Below are 18,254 nucleotides of genomic sequence, written 5' to 3' on the forward strand. Positions count from 1 at the left end.
GCATCCATCGCTTTTATTCTAATGTGACTAACTCAATCAGACCCTTCTATCAAACACACCGGCAATCTGCTAAGACAGGGAGTGTGGATGAATAAGTGCAGAAGGGTATCTTACCTGCAGTTGCTGACAGTTTCTACGTCTTGAGAAACGTCTTTTGGAGTTTATTGTCCATTTTTAGGTTGTGGTTTTTGTCCATTTGTTTTTCCCACCGAGACTTTTCACTTCTTGTGCATTCTGAATATCAGCCCTTTGTCAGATCCACATTGGGTAAATAATTTCATTCACTCTGCAGGCTGTCTCTTTATCTGTCCATTACTTTCCCAACTTTTAAAGTTGATGCAATCTATATTGAGAAAGGTAGTTATAGGAGCTGGGGAAAGCTAGAGGAAGAATGCATGGTTGATGTTGGTCACTCGTTTCTAAGCTGTGGTTTGACAGAAATAGGAAGTTCTGGCTCTGGTACTATTACCTTAAAGGTGGGCTATAGATAATGTACTATAAATACCATTTTCAAAAAGCTATAAGGCAAGTTTTGAATGTTTTTACTATAAAGAAAAATTACGAGGCTTTCAAGATGTATCCGCCAGTAAATTGCTCATGGCCCAAGCATGAGGGACTGAGTTATGGTCCCTAGCATCCATTTAAAATGTTGTGTACAAGAGTGTATGTCTGTAATCCAAGCACCAGGGAGGCAGAGAAGGAAGGGTCCCTGAAGGTCAGTGACCAGTGTAGCTGAATTGATAAGGTCCAATTGCAATGAGAGATCCTGCCTCAAAAAGTAAGGTGGAAAGTGATGGGATAGGATGCCAGACATTGGGTTCTAGCCTCCATGTGTACATTTGTGCACACACACACACACACACACACACACACACCTACACATTCAAGAAATTGTTAAGTGCTTAAGGAGATAATTACACTGAATTTGTTTAAAATATTGCCAGCATTGCATACATGTATCATCAGGGAAGTCATGCAGAAAGAAGGAGAATTGACAGGATGCAGAGCTTTATTAAAATGGAGTATGGAAAGAGAGAGAAGAAAGGAATACTTAATTAGCTGAAGTTTAACATTTACGTAAGGAGATTGATCTTCCTAAAATAGCTTCTTCTTCGTCGTTGTTGAAACAACACGGCAGATGAGTCTCGCTTTCTTATGCTTTCTATGAGAAGTTACATGTAAGTTTCAAATTCCCTTCTATATTTAGTTTCTTACTAGGAATTCATCTAATAATATTGAGGTTATTGATTATATTATTTTATTCTTTAGGTTATCTAGAATGTTTTACAGTAATATATATTACAGACTTATTCTTTATGAAGAAACATTTAGTATTGCATTAATTTTCTCATCTAGTCTTTACATTTTTGGCTGATTTTTTTTTCCTTCTCACATTTGAATTTTAATAACCCAAGTTAAAAATGTAATTACCTTTCTGATTCAATATTTTTTCAAAGAACGTATAGCCCATTCAAGAGTTTTATTAGTACTACCTGTGTAAAGTTTTTTTCAGGATGAGTTTGGAAAATGCAATTAGATGCATTGTTTTTAACACTGCTGCTGTGAATTCACCTAACCCAGCACAGTAACCTAACCCAACAGTTTGTTTCCTTTCCATTGCTACATCTGTTCCTATGACAACTGGCCTCTTGGCACTCTTTTTTCTCTCAGTTTAGATACAGGTTACAAAGGCAATGTCCAGGAAGAAACATGAAATATTCATAGAGCCAGTCCTTAGCAGCTTCAGTTTACAGCTGCATGCCTTCCCTTAAAGACTCTGCACACACACAGAAATCCCCGGAGCACAAATTTACATATTTCCCCAAGCCTTCCTCACCAGAGCTAAAAGACAATTCTCAACTCAGTAGCAAAGCAGCTCATCTAAGATGCTTGGAGCTTGTGTGGATGTAAACCACAGGGGTTTATACCAGAGGAGCTTTGCAATGGTACTAATGAAAATAATGGATGAATGCACACAGGTCCAGCCATGCTCCTGGAATCTGTCAAGAAAAGTTAAACATGTCAGTTTAGAGACAGCAGGGCATCACCCAGTTAATTATTGATTTTTGCAGAGGCACTTATCTTTCTCCCACCACCAAAGTATGCATCTAAAGAACTCCAAATAAATGAATGTATTTGTTTTGTTTTTCCTAAATGAGAGAAAATTACCTTTTGCTTACCTGAGTTCAAATTGAACTCAGAACAAGGCCTCTGTTACAAAGTAAGCTGCTTGTATGTATATGAAAAAGAGCAGGAAGGGGTGCCTGAGAGGGCATAGAGGGAGGAAAAGGATCGTAAGAATGATGTAATCATATTACAATCTCAAAAGAAAATGAAAGAAAAAATTTTAAAAGAAAAACTGGAAAAAATGTTAACTTTTTGAGAGTTGAAAAAGACATATGTCTCTATTTGGACAGAGGAAGAAGCAGCAGGATGGGGATGTTGGAAATGGGTTAGAACAAAGAACTGTCTTCAAAATTAAGTGGGAAAGAGAAGAACATAGGAACATCTGTAGCTATTTGTGGTTGCTGTCAATATGGCAATAAACTATGAATAGAGTTTTTAAAAAGCAAGCCACTAAAGAACTAGCAATTTTTGTTTTGTTTTTACATATTTTGCTATTGACTAAAATTTTCCCAAGATAAATTCCCTTGGTGGTAGTTTAGTGAATTATTTGATCGGTGTACCTTCTCCGAACGTTGGGTGTCCATAACCCTAGGCTGCACAGGTCTACATTTTAGAGATCAGTGCTCATCTCAAAGAGGAAAAAAACTACATTTCTGTAATTATGTAATTTCTGTAATAGCACAGATACCACTCCCAGCCTGGAACCTGGAGTTAAAAACTTGGGCAGTCTGGAGTCAACCAGCCTGAGAAAGTCAAAAGCAACAATAATTACTGCATCGTTGAGAGGATTCAGTCGATTTCCATGGATGACTTTGAGTTTCATCGATGCTGATATCCTATAAAGGAGAGCAGAAATATTGCAGCGAATGGAACATAGTTCCTGTCCTCACAGTGAGGGGGAAAACATGGATTTCATCCTTTGGTCTCAGATGCTGTCACCACTACTGCTTTGGGCCTGTGGTAGCATTGTGCATTGCCTTGGGGACACATGACTGAGGAAGCCTACACATGCGTGGAGTGAAGGAGAGCAGAGTGAAGGAGAGGACTGAGTGACTCAGTATCTTCTTGGAGGTCATACCTTCAATTTTGCACTTTCTCTTTCCTAGGTCAAACCTCTTACACTTTCTGCTACCAGAGGTGGCAGACAAAGTGTCTAGGAGACATTCAAGATCCAAACTTAGCAGACAGCAATGAAAAATTCAGACAGGAGAAAAGATTACACTGGAGGCTGATGGTCAAGCCAGGACTTAAACCTCAATCTTCTAACTTCACTTCAAGACTTATTCACGCTATCAGATAATTGTTAAGGAGAATTATGCACTGGTTTAAGAATATATCTACAAACATGCTTCTACCATATTTTTCAGATTTCTTGTCATGATTTTGAAGAATCAAATTAGCCAAGCCATTTGAAAATGTTATGTAAAATGAAATTAGCTATAAGAAAAAATATGCTTGGTCTCACATATATATATAAAATCTGAAATAGTTAAACTCACAGAAGCAGAGTACAATGTGATCACCAGAGAGGGAGGGATGGAGGAATGTATGATAGGGAAAAAAGATAGAATGGACAAAGGATACAAAACACTCAAAAAAAGGAAAAAAATTGTGATCTATTATATTGCAAGATTAACAAATTTAGTCATAATGTATATTATTCACTAAAACTCCTAAAAGAATAGACCTTAAACGTGTCACTTATGAAAAATTATAAGTAGGAGAGGTGATCTGCTAACCAGTTTGATTTAAATCATTCCATAAAGTATATTCATGTCTAAGTATGAAACTATACCTCCTGATTATACATAGTATTTGTTCATTTAGAATAATAAAATATTTAATGAGCTTCTATGGTGGTAAGCACAGTTCTATATGCTGAACAGACAGCAATGGGGAAGCGTGCTTTCTTCAGCGTGTGGGGGAAGCTCTGGAGTACCTGCTTCAATAAAGCAGAGTGGAAGTCAGAGAAGACATAGGGCCCAAAGCCACAAGTCTAACAGATGGAAACATTGAAAAGAATATAGTTGTGACCAAGCCCAGAAATCAAGTAGCCCAGATTGGAGCAGGAGTTTGGAGGGCGGTGAGAGAGATGTCCTGAGGAATAGAACTGACTGACTGCATCCACAATGTTTGAGCAATTAGAAGAACGATTGCAGGAAATTTGACAGATATCAGAGCATTTGGGAAAAATTACCAACTGGGACTTAAAATAAATAGAATAAAATAAATAGAGAATTTATAAACTTTTAGGACAGTAAAGTAAAAGTCACTACATATATTCTTGATGTAAGGGTGGACAACATTACATTAAAATATGATTAATATGAGCACCGAGTATTGGTTTAACTTTAGTTTGTGTGACTGGATGGCCACTGGAGGTTTTGATCAGGACATGGGACCATCAGGGAAGAGCCAGTGGCAGTAGATCTCAGCATAAATGGAAAGAAACTGGAAACTGGAGTTGGCAAATGTAGACAACCTTTCAAGGAGTACCAGCAAATATTTGTTAAAGTTTGACTAGTGCTGAGATTTTGTGTATATGGACTCAAATTAATGCTTAAGAAAAAAATTAAAAAAATAAATTTATACAGAGGACACACTTGAATTCATGTCTGCATGCTCTTTAAATGCTAACCTAATTGAGATTCAGAAAGCAAACAAAACTTACAAAATGTGAAAAACTGAAACTTTTAAAATTCACAAGGATCCTCCCAACAATATAGAAACAGCAGAACTACAGGAGAGGGGGAGACTCTCTGACCATGACACAGGACAATTCTGTCATTTTAGTAATAGCCTCACATGGAATCATTTAAAAAATTACACAGTGATATTGGGTACTTATTCATATTTATTTGGAAGTACTAAAGTTCAGATTAGAGACTGTAAGTACATCTATTTATTTATATTTATTGATAATTTATTATTTCTAATAATTATTTTAAATATGATACTTTATTTGATTCTTTGAGAGTTTCATAAGATGTATTTTGATTATATTTATCTCCATCCCTCCCCAAGATCTTCCCTCTACAACCCATCCCAAACCTCTTCACCCTTTCTAACTATGTTTTCTGTGTCCTCCTTCTTTAAAAATAACACACCAAGTCTGATTTGTGCTGCTCATACACTCATGAGGTGATGCCATCCCATGGAACATGGTCGACACATTAAAGAAAACTGACTCTTCCTTCTCCTAGAAGCCATCAATTGCCAATAGCTTTGTTTGGGTTGGGTGTTGTCATAGAAATGAGTTACACAATAGTCCGGAATGGAGTATAACAAAGATTTATTTATCTGGGAATAAATTCACAGAAAGAGCAGTGATCTGCAATCCTCTGCATGTGCTGGGAACTGGAATCAAATCCAGCAGCCATGAGGCCCTTGCATGCTTTATTGTCTGCATGTACATGCTCAAAGTGGACTGGAATCTTAAAGGCTATTGATAGAAGGAGCTCCCACAGACCCTCCCCCTTTTGTCTAAATAAGAGTTCTAAGCCTAATACAAAACTATGTACAATAAGAAAAAATATCAAGTATTGTCCAGGAAAAAGAAGAGGCAAAACATATATAAAAATTAGAATTACAACCAGAATAAACAACATCAAGCAAAAAAACATGTATTAAATATTTCAATAGTTATCTTATCCTAGGAGAGTAAATCTTATATTAAAAATGGTTTGGCTAAGTCATGAGAGGAAAGTAACTACGACTAGCTAGTCTTCAACCCCACCAAAGACCTGAAAAGGGAAATAATATTATTAATTAACATAATTAATAATAATTATTAATATTAATAATACTAACAGTCAAGCAACTTCCAAAAGGCAAAAGAAATGACAGAGACAACTGACTACCTGGGTAATTACCCAAAGTCTCATTTGCAATGTTGGTTTAACCAACTTTGGCTAAGGCCTAGAGTACCTGACAAACCCTTTCCAAAGGCAGGAATATTTGAAAAACCATCTTATCCTGTCTTGGCAAGACTTGGTGGTCTTTTAGCATGTATCCTGCTTGTCCAGGCTGGACCAGTGGTTGAGGCAAGAAGAAAATAAGCTCCAAGTGGAGTGTTTTTGGTGCCCAACATTCTCTCAGGAATAGATCAGTGCTGCCAGGAACAATTATGTCTGCTGTGTATTGGGTGAAGTATTTTTAGGGTTCACAGACACCTCTAGAGGGGTCTTGTTCCATCAAACCACATTAACCTGGAAGGAATCAACAGGTTCTAATCTTCCTTCCTTTCTTTTTAAAAAGCTTCTTTTTAGGTCTTATGTGGATCCAATCCCAAATGGTAGGTGCCATTTTATTGACATACGAAAGAGTTTCACAATAGCCAGGAATTTAGTATAGCAAAGGTTTGTTTGTCTGGGGATAAACTCATAGAAAGAATAGTGATCTGCAGTCCTCTGCATGTGCTGGGAACTGGAACCAAATCCAGCAGCCAAGAGGCCCTCACATGCTTTATAGTACACGAGACCACGCCCAAAGTGGTCTGGTATCTTAAAGGCTATTGGTTGGAAGAGTTCCCACAGCAGTTGGGGTTTCTGAGCTCTGTCTCCTTCCTTGCTAGCCAGTGTTGTGGCTCTGTCATTTCCAGAGGACACTGCCCTGCTATGGTCTCCCCTGACCTCTTTTCTTTTTTCTTCCTTCTCCAAGTCCTTGAGCTGTGGTGTGCGTTTATTTGTGTGTGTGTGTGGTGTGTGTGCGTGCGTGCGTGCGTGCGTGAGAGAGAAAGAGAGAGAGAGAGAGAGAGAGAGAGAGAGAGAGAGAGAGAGAGAGAGAGAGAGAGAGAGAGAGAGAGACTGTGTGTGTGTATGCATGTGTGATATTTATTAGTGGTATATAACCTTTTAGGAGGATCAGGGAGTAAGTCACACTTTTAAGTAGGATCACCAAATGTCAAAATTTGGAAGAAATTTCTACAGAACTATTTAGTTTTTAAGAGAAAAATAATCCAGTTTCATTTGTGAGCAGGAGAGAGTATTGAGTCAACTAATTGCAGCAATCTGCAATAAAAGATTTACTGTGAAACAAGAAGTTTGAGGGTCGGATTTACACGTGCCCTTGCTTTGAGTCACATACCTTAAACTTGTGTCCCATTGTACGTAATATTCCTGCTCAATTTCTTCAAGTAAACATCATCTTCTCCAGGAGAAGGACTGAGGTGGGGGGGGGGGGCTTGTGCATCAAGAGAAGTGGAGAGGAGAATAATTACATACACTTTCTAGAAGGCCACTTGATTCCACTTCGTGACTCACAGCTACTATCAAAATATGTACACGACCAGCCTGGTCTACAAGAGTTAGTTCCAACACAGGGAAACCCTGTCCTAAAAAACCAAAATAAATAAATAAACAAAATACCTACACAGGGTTGGAGATACTTGCCTCTTAAACCTCTTCTTCCTAGATTTAGAGCTCTGTGAATATTGATTTCTTTATTTTATATGCTAATATGATTACCTTTTTAGTCTATGCTCTCATAAAATAATTAAAAAAATAGCCATCTACTGTTACCTTTTCCCACTTTCCAGGACTATGTGTAAAAAAAAAAAAACTTTAAAAAGCTTTTCTACATTGTTTCATTTTTTTAGAATTTGGAAAGGGAGAGGAGTTAAACACATGGTTGATGAGTGTATTTAACTCGATATTTTCCTATCCGATCTGTGTCTCTGTGTGATAGATGATTCAGAGGTGCAACTGTAGTCAGATGGCTGTTTCTATGGTTAATGACAGCTAGGCAGCGACATAGAACATGCTCAGTATTTGGAGATCGGAATAACTTTCCAATCATTTGACATTTAAACTATAGGCTATATATATCTGTATCTATCTGATTCTTCTAAGTCTTTTTTTTCTTCTCAAAACAACATGTTTAGATGATTGCTATGATTCATAAAACAGCAAAGAGTTGAGGGATGAGCTATGATCAAATGCCAAAGAAAGCTTGAAGAAATCCACTTTTCCTAGCTATTTTTGAAATATTCTAGAGTCTCTATAATACGAACAGTTATTTTAGGGAAAATGAGCAGAATTGCTTAGTTTGGTGCAAATTTTAGAATTTGGAATAAGAGTAGCATTGCATTATCTTAAGAAATAAATGATATCTTGAGGTCTATGAGGAGGTACAGACTGCACACCTTGGATCCCATAACTTGGGAGGCAGAGGAATAAGGACCAGGGTGTCAAGTCCATCTACAACATATGAAATTTGGAGTCAGTCCAGGTCTACATAAGATCCTGACTCCATACTATCTTCCCTATACCAAAAAAGGATGCATAATTTACAAACAAAACATATATTAACTGTATATTTCTATAAGGGAAATAATTTCTGATCAAGTCAGTTAACATATGTTGTTGTTATGTTTTTGGTGAGAATTAGGGTCATTGCCAGAATTTTTATCAAACAATGTAATTTGTTACAAAGAGTAGTACTTTTCTAACTGAATAAGTTAAAAACACAGAGATATTGCCTCACGGAACACAGCTTCATGTATTATACTGTATCATAATATGTAGAATGTTTGTTATTGTTTTAGTACCTTAAATCAAATTGTTGTAATTATTGCTTATTATTTAATCTTAACTATGATTTACTTTTAAAGAAACAAAACCAACTCTTATCTCTATTACATTCTGTATGAATATGTTTTATGTATGTGCATTTCCAAAATATCTAAACTATTTTTCTATATTGTATCATATCTATATCATAAATATACGAACTAAGTGTCTAAAATGTTTACATATAAAGGTTAAAGTGAAAATTTCTGATTTATTCTGAGGGATGAAGAAGAAAGTCTTGCCTAAATCTTTCTCTTTGAGTTGGAGATGACCATTTTTTACTGTGTTTTTCACATCATTATAAAATTCTGTGACCAAATTTTCTACAATTATATTGCATTAGGGTTCACTGTAGCAAATGCAGATTTACTATACTTTCAAAGACCCTGTCTTCACATATTGTCATATTCTGAAAGCCAGGGTTTATGTCCTCGGCATGTTAATTCTGAGACAAAAATTCATTTCATAAAAGCTATTTCCAAAACAAAAAGCAGCACAGCTTATAGTCAGGCTATTGTGGTTGAAACAGCAAGGTTGTGGGCACAGAGAGTTTTACAGCTGGGTATGAAATAGTCACACTAAGGAAGAGGAAGGACAGCACTCTGAGCAGAACACAGCAGGGGGTTGCAGGCTCCAGCCTGTCTTGTGTCATGCTCCCCTACTGCAACCCAGGAGCATGTGCAAGGCACTGGTACTCAATCTGTTAGTTAACCCAACTGTGTGGGTCCTACCTCCATACACATTCTTGAAGCTAATTGTAGCAGACTGAATTGTGGGAAAGATTGGATACCAATAATTTTTCTTCCCGTTTCAGAAAGGAGATCACCCCAGAATGCTTCAGAGGTTGGCAGACAAAGGAGAAATGGTGGCCCAAGACTGACTTGTCCAGATCCTAAGCCCAGTCTCTCTCTTGATGTTGCTGCTAGTTTCAGTCTGCTTCCACTCTGGAGTGGGTACTTAATTTCCACTTTCCCTTTCTCACCTACTGAAGTGAGCTCTGACTCCTGACTCACTTTACTTGTGCCACAGTATGATTCCTCTCCTTCTAGCACTTAGAGCCAAGACTGTTACAGCTGGGTTTGGAGGGAATGTGAAAGGAGACATCGCTCTTTGTCTATAACCAGCAAAAAGCAGGGAAGCTTGTTAATCTCTTTCCAAATGTGGAGGCTCAGTAAATATGCTACCCTTTATCCTCCAGCATCTGAAGACAAGAGCCATCATTTAGCAATACTCAGGTTTGCCTTCTTTTAGGCCATAGTGATTTGCCACAGTATGGCTTTCGCTGTATTTTACTCTGTCTCATTGACTGTTAGTACTGTTCACACTTCCGTAGCTCCCTTCAGTTAAATCATTTAAGGGTATCATTCATATCCTGCTGACACTCTGACTGAATATAGCTGTTTAACCAAATACCCTTGAAATTTATTGTTCTTGATTTCAGGGTTTGTGGATATTTAGGATATCCCCATGCTGTTTTTCGACAAATAGCTTATTTGTACCCAGATAAAAGTTTATATTGGGTTGGAACTTCATCTTTGAAAAATTAATTTTTGGCAAATTCTAAGGTATCTATTAAGTTGACATTATATGTCAACATATATATGTATATATATATATATACATTTCAATGAAAACATGTATATAAAATATAATATATACATATATATATTTTAAATTAGCTAATTTCCTCAGTGCCTGTCTTAATGTCTTAATGCCATGCTATACAGCAATAGTATGGATTATGTCCTTCTAGTAGATTGTAGTCACTGGAATAAAAGATACGATATATTTTTCTAAAACAAGACTAACAAAGTTCCAGAGATAATCACATTTGAATAATTAAAATGATAATGCCTCAATTCTGTCCTTATTATAGAAAGATAGTATCACTTGAGGCTGGGTGTGGTGGCACATGCTTTTAATCCCAGCACTCAGGAGACAGAGGTAGACAGATTTCTGAGTTTGAAGCAAGTCTGGTCTACAGAACAAATTTCAAGACAACTATGGCTACATAGGGAAATCCTATGGGGAAATAGTGTCAGTTGAGAGCCAAATTCCTACCCTTTGGGTTCTAAGAGATAAAATTATTCTAAGAGAAGGTAATCAGTCCCATTTTTTTTTGGATCCCAAGTAAATCTTAAGTCCACCACACTGAATGAGCCTTTTAGCTTATCTCTTTTTTTTCCTCTCCCACTTCATGAGCTTCAGATACAAAATCTAATCTTCTTATGGTTACAAACTGTCAGTATAATAGTTGGCTGGAAATTGGTGATCACAGGACTAAAACTGAGGGTCAGAGAGCATATCTAATGAGTCCTGTTTCCTCTGTGCTGTAAAGGCAATAGACTTTTCTGAATGTTTCCTTGGAAATGTAGAATACAGTTAGGATGAGAGCTGGTGACCCTGTCATAGGGTTCCTATAGAGAAAGTTGTGTGAGGTGACTACTTATCAGTTTAGTCTTACCTGAAGTGCAAAGGACAATGTGGATGAGATAAGAGCAATGTGGAATTCAAGCAAGTAGTGAGGTGAGTTTATGAGAAATAACAATAAGGTTCAACACGGTTGAAGAACAGGCCTCAGTATTTTAGAGCTGCCCACTAACGTGGCAGGTGCTGGCCATACAAAAGTTATTGTGAGAGTTCAAAAGAATAGCAAGCTTTTCAGTGTCTTCTGGATACCACAGGACTGATGCACATATGAACTCACAGACTTGCACAACACCTTCACAAGTTCAAGCTACAGGGTGTCCCAGAACTGAGAGGGGAAAGAAGCCATAGACTCATAGCCCTAGAAAAGAGATTATCTGCATTAATATCTTCTGACAAAGGGAGCTTTATTTTCTTCAGTTGAGTCTCCCTAGTTATACTAACCATGCCTTAGGGCAGGCCCTGTGTCCTGGAGCAGTTGATCAACACACACACACAAAACCCTCAATCATGTTTTTGTTTCATTTGGCTTTTTGGCCATTTTTTGTCTTATCAGTATTTTTATTATTTATTTTGACATTTTGTGTATGTGTTTCTTGTTTTTTGCTTTTGTTTATTTGAGAGAGGGGGGAAACATAATGTTGGGTAGGGAGGATCAGGTGATACAAAAAACATGATCAAAATATATGAAAAACTTAAAAATATAAAAATGAAATAAAAATATACCCAAAGTATACCCCTGGGTAACCAGCCCCTTCTTACTTTAGCCTCCATGAAAAGAGACCCCAGACTGAGATGGGTGCCTTGAGTTCTCCAACTCATGCCATCTGTTGTTGAGACCGATTTTCATCTGAATGAGTTCAGTTTGCCCTGTTCCCACAGCTTCTATCCAAGGTTGATTCTTTTGTAGCCAAAGTTACTGAAAATCAACAACTTTGATATCTACCACCTTGACATTCTACTAGAGGTAATATGCCTCAAAACCTACAGAGAACTATAATAAGAAGGAAGTTGATCTTCTTCTGCAAAGTTCAATTTGGACCTTGTGCATGTGTCTTGAAGAGTTTAATATCAGCAGCCCTGCAACTTGGTCATAGATTGGAAGATGCTTAGTTTGTAAGAAAGTAGGTAGTACCTGCTAGAATATTCCTGTGAGAAACTATGGTTGTAACACACGCAACTTGGTTTGTCTTCCTCAATAAGACAACTGAAGACTTTGGAAGGAAATGATATTCCTCATCACTGTGATATTGAAAGACTTAAAACTAGGAACATATTTGAATTATGAGCCAGAATAAAGTGAATAATGTATATTTGTTGATTATTTAACCAAAATTCTTTGGGGTATAACAGTGGAAAGAGAGCATCTTTGTGATGTAGTTGGGAATATAGCTGTCAGGATCTGGTTGGGCATAGGACGGTAATGGGAAGGAATGGTTTAAAAGCACCTGGAACTTTCTTCAGAATCTATGGTAGGCATTGTATGTTTCCATGACTATAGTATTGTGGGACAATGATCTTGTACCCTGTAAAGATTTGTCAGTTGTATGGTTTAATAAAATGCTGATTGGCCAGTAGCCAGGCAGGAAGTGTAGGTGGTGTGACCTGAACAGGAGAATTCTGGGAAGAGTAAAGGCTCAGTCTGCAGTTGTCACTGAGATGCAGAGAAATCAATCAAGATGAGAATGCCTCTCTGATAAATGGTACCAAGCCACGTGGTTAACACAGACAAGAATTATGGGTTAATGTAAGAGTTAGTTAACAAGAAAGCTTGAGCTAATAGGCCAAGCGATTTATAATTAATGCAGGCATCTGTGTGTTTCTTGGGACTGAATGACTGTGGGACCAATCAGGGAAAAAAACTCAGTCAACAAGTGGTGCCAACATGGACAACTACATCCAGATAAAACCTGAGAGAGCTTGGGAAGTAATTCTAGACACAAAAGAAACAGAGTTAAGCATGGCTTCTTGGTAGCAGCATTTTCTCAGGCAGACACTGATTGCTAGAGGCAAGTGTGTCTCATTTAAGAGAGGCTTCCTGACTCAGTTTTAGCTGCAAAAACCTTGCATTTCTTTTAAGAAGCCCAACCAGAAAACACTTAAATTATATTTATGAATAGCCAACAGCATGCTTCTTGGTGGTGGCAGAGACCTTAAAACTCCATAGAGTTGTGGCAGTAAACATGGCTCCTGCCAGTATCTCTACCATGAATCTAGACCCTCAGAAAGCTAAGGAATGGGGTGGATCTAGCTGCCAAAGCCACAGCTTTAATCCTAACCATATTGCTTAGAAAATTAAAGAATCATGTGGTCAGAAAAAGGGAGATATACTGTAAAGATAGATTTAGACAAAAACCTCTAAATAGTTTACAGTGTGTGTGTGTGTGTGTATATGTATACATACATACACATATATATATATATATATATATATATATATATATATATATATATATATAGGCTTGGGAGAGGGAAAAAGGATAAAGACCTTGAAAAAACAAGAGAGTAGTTGGGTGTGGTAGCACACACCTTTAATCCCAACACTTGGGAGGCAGAGATAGACAGATCTCTGTGAGTTCAAGGACAGTCTGGTCTACAGAGTGATTTCCAGGACAGCTGAAGATACACAGAGAAACCTTGTCTCAAAAACAAACAAGCAAACAAACAAACAAACAAACAAACATAAAGATAAATTTTTGCCTGTAATTCAAAGACTGGGAGGGTAGATACAGGGGAATCCCCTAGGGTTATGAACAGTCTAATTGAATCAGTGGCCCCAAGGTTCAACAAGAGACTGTTGCTAAAAAGTAAGGTACAAAGCAATTAAGGAGGACACTGGACATTAGCCTTTGCCCTCTGTATTCATACATGTATGCACACCACACACCCATGCACACACACACACACACACACACACACACACACCTGTAAACACATGTGTATACACGCCCCCACATTTACACACAATGTAGTGAAACAGTGCGGCATTGTAAACATATCCCCCATGGTTTCTCACTCCTTCACACAATGACACTAACTATATGAATTCTAAACCAAGGCAGAGTGCTCCAATATTTAAGAACTAGTAAAATCTAGGATGACATCCTAGCAGAGAAGGTGGAGTGCTCCTAGTAGACATCAAACTATACAGAAACCACTAGGTTTTGTGCTTGGGTGTCTGATTTTGAGGTAAAGAATAACTTTGGCTGCTCGAGTCCTACAGGGTTCCTAAGTCTTCTGGGTTTGGTGTTTATCACAGTAGAACGAGAAGGTTCTGTTTACTTCCCCTCACCTCCTCTATGAAGCTGACTGTGGAGGTGGGAACATTTGAACAAACAACTGGAGAGAAATCATAAGCGCTGTAAGAAGACAGCCTGTCCCAAGAAGTTTGATTTATACTGTGTAAACACTCCTTAAAACACACTTCATATGAGAAAAAAAGAGGACAATACAAATAGTGCAAACTCAAAGTTTGGACGTGGACTTTTTAAAGTGGTGGAACTTCAGTGCGAAATTATATAGATAAATGTTTCTTTGTCTAACCTTTCTTTCCATATTTTTAATTTACATATATGCATGTTTCTCTCTGTGTAAATGTGCATACTATGTGTATGCTCAGGTATCCATGGAGGAAAAAGAGTTGGTGTCATATTCCTTAGAGCCAGAGTTACTGGTGGTTGTGGCCACTTGAAGTGGCTGATGGAAACTGAATTAAGTCATGTGCAAGGGCCGGCCATAAGTGCTCTTAGCCATTGATCCTTCTCTCCCTTCTGACATCTGTTTCAAATTCTCTATTTTCTCTATAGATAAAATTATATCCTTTGCTTACTTTAATGATTTCTGGATTTGCAGTGTTCAACTGAATTATTCAATTATTCTTCTGCCCATTGAACACCTGTGGTGGCAGAAGCTGCTCACAAGGACCTAACGGTTCAGTGTGTGCTAAAAGTTACATGCCTCATTCATTAAAACGATTGGGTATATACACTGTATGATCAAGCACTGATTATGTCCAACAGAGATTTTCTAGCATTCTCCAAAAGGGAGTGGGGGGTGGATAAATTATCTTGAGAAGAAATGTGTTGAGTATTGTTTTCAAAGATTCAGTCAAAACAAAGGACAAAATTCATTGCCCAATGTATTGGAGTGATGTAATGACCAGAAAGGGACTAAAGAATGAGCAAAAGACCATGCTCCTCTCCCCAGTGTCCCCTGACACACGGCAGTTGTGTAGATAAGTCTTTCCCCACATATTCTGTTTTCTTATGTGTGGAACATGGGTGCCTGTAGTGTTTGCTTGCAGAGTCAGTATTCCTCAGGTCCCAGCAGCTAAGGTCGAGGTGTAGTGTTTAGGAGTAAATAGGATTTGAACAGCCCTCAAAACCATTCCTATCTTTCATCTATTTGGAGGAGACGTAGAAGCTTAGTTGAGCCCAGGCCTCTCGGTTAGAAAGCATATTCGTTAGCTTTCTTTGCTGCAAAATGATAAAGGTAAGGCCCTTGAAGTAGATTATGAATGATGAGTGGTAATTATGTATCATTTTGAAGCCAACGTGGCTTTTTCTTTACTTTCTGGGAATTTGCAACGTTCAGAATGACCTTAGAAGTCACATGTTAAAGACTGTGATTCCCTCTCTCTATATGTGCACTTTTAATATCAAAATTATATTTCTCATGTGTCAGCTCTGTGTTGGCTTGTCTGCCTAGCTTTTAATGGTCAAGCCATCTCTCTGGCCTGATTATTCTCTGCATAAGCTCCTGGAGAACCATTCAAGCTGGATCCATTTTTTTAAAAAAAAAAAATTTTAATTGCAGACTAGTATTCAACAGGATGGATGTATAATGTTTTAACTGCTCATACATAAAAGGACATCTGGGTTGTTCCATGTCTTTGGTCTATAGTAATGAAGCAAGTCTCTGAATGACTATGTGCTAGTTTTTTGGTGTGAAAGGCCAGGTTTCCATTTCCATGTGCTACATGGCCAAAACCGTGTTTACGGGTCCACGCGGTAAGTGTATGCTTACCTTTAAAAGACATGGCTGGTGGTGACTTGAGTGATAATTGGCCCCAGTAGGTTCTTATATTTGAATTCTTGGTCTGCAGTTGGTGGAACTATTTGGGACGAATTAGGAGACTTGGCCTTGTTGGCGGGGGTGTGTCGCTGGGGGTAGACTTTGATGTTTCCAAAGCACATGCCGTTCCCATTTAGCTTCCTGTCTGCCTTGTTGTTTTCTCAAGAGGTAAAGTTCTCAGCTACTGCTTCCGTGCCATGTCTGCCTGCTACCACGCTGCCCAGCATCATGGTCATGGACGCATCCTCCGAAACTTTAAACCTCCAATTAAATTCTTTTATAAGTGACTTTCGTCATGATGTTTTGTCAAGACAATAGAAGAGGAGTAACTAGGACGTGAAGAAACTGCATTTCAGAATGGCTGGACCATGTTTTCCCACTAAAGTAACTATGGCAACCATTTCATAACAAATATATCTTAATATAGCAGACATCACTGAGTGTATCTTACCACATGCAATTTTTATTTAACAATTATATGTCAATAAGTTATGCATTCCTGAGGGTGGGTGCAAAGGAAAATGCTTTTTCAAAAGATGATGAGACAAACTCCAGACCAGGAATGCAGGCCAGCATTCAAAAAATCTCAGATTTGAGGTTTTTTTTAACCCGTTTTTTAACAGAAAGTTATATATTTTATATTTAAGTGTTTGAGCTCTTCTGAGAGAGGTTTTGAAATGTCTGTCATTATTTAACTTAGTCCCACAATGGGGGAAGCTGACCTGGAGGTGGAGTAAATTATGTTTTCCCAAAACTCCAAGATGTCATAACTTATCGAGACATTACATGCTATCAGGTGGACACGTTCCCACAGAAGCCAGACTACCTAGTTTACAGAGCTTCTCGGTTTCCAACGAGGAGTAGCCATTACTACCCTACAGAGTACCTTGAAGGAATAAAGGGAAACGGTGATTTGTATGACTGTAACACATTCATATTTTTTTCAGACTCATTCGAGCATGTTATTTTCTGTTTCCATATCAGTAGCTTTATTTACTGGGTAAAGCAGTATTGCTAATCCACAGAAGCTTATAAAGTATTATTGGCTATTCTTCAGAAAGAATCAAATGGCTGGCATAGCTGACTCAGAAATGAAAATTTCAAGAACCAAAGGAGTTTAAACCACTTAAATTACTGTAAGACACACATTGTGGTTTCCTGCAAATATACATGCAGAGGTCTGAATTCTAAAAACAAGAATATTTCCATAATTTCATGGTAGCTTTCAATGGCTTTGTCTAGGTAGCAGTATTGATCTCATTCCTTGGTATCCATGAAAATGATTGCTACTGACCAGTTGAACAAACTTAGTGGGATTTCTAGATAACTGTCACTTTGTGTTCAGAGAGCGTAAAGTCATTGGATTAAAGCATACATCTTGGTTGTAGTCTAAAACCTTGTATTAACTATTTCCAATACAATATAGATCAGTAAAAGTCAGAGCATGGACTCTTACAGCTTAAAAGAAATTACAGTTAATTGCCAAGCACTCTTTTAAGAAAAGCTGAAACTTTTCGGCCTACAACAGTGTGAAAGGTAGTAATTGAGAAGGGTATATTGACCACTTTTAGACCACTGATTTTCTCATTTCATTTTTTTTGTATTTTATAGTATTTTATAGTGGAAAAGTATGTCCAGATGCAAGAGATCTTCTATATTAAGCATGGCACAAAATTCTTTTTTTTAAAAAAAGATCTATTTTTATTGAACTGTATGTGTATATGTGTGTGCCATATGTGTGTAGGTCCTCACAGAGGCCAGAAGAGGGAATGTAGCTATGGACAGCTGTGGGCCTCTTGTGGGTGTTTGGCGCTGAACTCAGATGCTCTGGAAGAGAATGAAGTGTTGTTAATCACTGAACAATCTCTCCGGGCTCCTGAAATAAAGTTTCCAAACAAAGAAACATCTGGCTTAACAAACTTTTCCTTTCTTTGTGTAATACTCTTTTTTTCTCATCAATTATTAATCATAGCAACTCATATTTATACTTTTCCTCAGCTTTTTCCAAGTTATTATCAATTCCTATTCTATCTAAATAAAAGCCCAAATATTCCAGTT

This window comes from Arvicola amphibius, chromosome 14 (assembly GCF_903992535.2).
Source record: "Arvicola amphibius chromosome 14, mArvAmp1.2, whole genome shotgun sequence".
NCBI classification, from domain to species: Eukaryota; Metazoa; Chordata; class Mammalia; order Rodentia; family Cricetidae; genus Arvicola; species Arvicola amphibius.